Source organism: Papilio machaon, chromosome 29 (assembly GCF_912999745.1).
Source record: "Papilio machaon chromosome 29, ilPapMach1.1, whole genome shotgun sequence".
NCBI lineage: Eukaryota > Metazoa > Arthropoda > Insecta > Lepidoptera > Papilionidae > Papilio > Papilio machaon.
The window spans coordinates 3,925,001-3,927,500 of NC_060014.1; the positions used below are offsets into that span (position 1 = coordinate 3,925,001).

At 46.9% G+C, this 2,500-nt stretch overlaps 1 non-coding gene across 1 annotated transcript; it reads left to right on the forward strand.

The window, feature by feature from the left end:
- The first annotated feature begins 499 nt into the window (after positions 1 to 499).
- LOC123722832 lies at positions 500 to 2,403 on the forward strand. Its single transcript, XR_006756636.1, has one exon. It is a non-coding gene; the product is annotated as a small subunit ribosomal RNA (ribosomal RNA).
- Positions 2,404 to 2,500: the final 97 nt, after the last annotated feature.

A 2,500-nucleotide genomic window follows, 5' to 3' on the forward strand; every position in this document is an offset into this window, starting at 1 on the left:
TTTTTCCAACTATCATTATTATATTATTATTATATTACATATATATTACTTTTGATTCTATTTTATATAGATCAGTAGTAGTGTGTAGTTAGTAGTAGCAGTAGTAGTATTAGTAGTGGTAGTAGCATTTATAAAAAGGTATTTTCGATCTCTCCGAAACCGGACTGATGTCGATATTTTTTCCTCGATAAAGAGAGAATCAAATTTATTTACACAGTGTGAAGTATCGAAAATGTCTCGTTGTTGAACATTCACATGAATCGAACGCGCTTTTTGTCCGTTCACTAGCACCGCACCACACACACCACACAGTAGTAGTGTATTGTGTAGTGTAGTAGTGTAGTGTAGAGAAGAAGAAAAATGACCACCGACTGACTGCAGCAAGCAGGCAGGCAGCAAGCAAAACAGCAAAAACCATCGATGCGTTTAAACGTTTAACGTTTTCGCATCGTCGAGTTGTGCGTGTTGTGCGCGTTGTATGCGGCGTGTTTGTGTCAGCTCCCTGGTTGATCCTGCCAGTAGTTATATGCTTGTCTCAAAGATTAAGCCATGCATGTCTCAGTGCAAGCCGTATTAAGGCGATACCGCGAATGGCTCAATATATCAGTTTTGGTTCCTTAGATCTTACCTCGGTTACTTGGATAACTGTGGTAATTCTAGAGCTAATACATGCAATCAGAACTCTGACCAGTGATGGGATGAGTGCTTTTATTAGATCAAAACCAATCGACGGAGGGCCTCGCGTCCGAAGTCGTTAATTTTGATGAATCTGGATAACTTTTGCCGATCGCATGGTCCAGCACCGGCGACGCATCTTTCAAATGTCTGCCTTATCAACTTTCGATGGTAGTTTCTGCGACTACCATGGTTGTCACGGGTAACGGGGAATCAGGGTTCGATTCCGGAGAGGGAGCCTGAGAAACGGCTACCACATCCAAGGAAGGCAGCAGGCGCGCAAATTACCCACTCCCGGCACGGGGAGGTAGTGACGAAAAATAACGATACGGGACTCTTACGAGGCCTCGTAATCGGAATGAGTACACTTTAAATATTTTAACGAGGAACAATTGGAGGGCAAGTCTGGTGCCAGCAGCCGCGGTAACTCCAGCTCCAATAGCGTATACTAAAATTGTTGCGGTTAAAAAGCTCGTAGTTGCATTTGTGCGCCGCGCTGTCGGTGCACCGCATCCGCGGTGATACTGACACGTCTGCGGAGCATATCGTCGGTGAGCCGTCGGTAATACGGCGGTTCAATATCAAAATCCTATCGCGGTGCTCTTCGGTGAGTGTCGAGATGGGCCGACAATTTTACTTTGAACAAATTAGAGTGCTCAAAGCGGGCTCAAAATTGTGCTTGAATATTTCGTGCATGGAATAATAGAATATGATCTCGGTTCTATTTTGTTGGTTTTCAGAACTCCGAGGTAATGATTAATAGGGATAACTGGGGGCATTCGTATTGCGACGTTAGAGGTGAAATTCTTGGATCGTCGCAAGACGAACATCAGCGAAAGCATTTGCCAAAGGTGTTTTCATCAATCAAGAACGAAAGTTAGAGGTTCGAAGGCGATTAGATACCGCCCTAGTTCTAACCGTAAATATGTCATCTAGCGATCCGCCGACGTTACTACTATGGCTCGGCGGGCAGCTTCCGGGAAACCAAAGATTTTGGACTCCGGGGGGAGTATGGTTGCAAAGCTGAAACTTAAAGGAATTGACGGAAGGGCACCACCAGGAGTGGAGCCTGCGGCTTAATTTGACTCAACACGGGAAATCTCACCAGGCCCGGACACCGGAAGGATTGACAGATTAACAGCTCTTTCTTGATTCGGTGGGTGGTGGTGCATGGCCGTTCTTAGTTGGTGGAGCGATTTGTCTGGTTAATTCCGGTAACGAACGAGACTCTAGCCTGCTAAATAGGCGTCGTCATTTATGTGTGCGTGGCTTCGGTCGCGCAACTCACTGGCGACGTATTAAAATTCTTCTTAGAGGGACCGGCGGCTTCGAGCCGCACGAGATTGAGCAATAACAGGTCTGTGATGCCCTTAGATGTCCTGGGCCGCACGCGCGCTACACTGAAGGAATCAGCATGTTCTCCCTGGCCTAGAGGCCCGGGCAACCCGTTGAAACTCCTTCGTGCTGGGGATTGGGGTTTGCAATTATCCCCCATAAACGAGGAATTCCTAGTAAGCGCGAGTCATAAGCTCGCGTTGATTACGTCCCTGCCCTTTGTACACACCGCCCGTCGCTACTACCGATTGAATGATTTAGTGAGGTCTTCGGACCGACACGCGGTGGCTTAACGGCCGTCGGCGTCGCTGGGAAGTTGACCAAACTTGATCATTTAGAGGAAGTAAAAGTCGTAACAAGGTTTCCGTAGGGGAACCTGCGGAAGGATCATTAACGTATTACGTATTACTCATATATTACGAATAATAATCCACAAAAGAGAGAGCGCCCATCGGGGCACACCAAACGGGGCGACAAAAGAGGGAGTTGT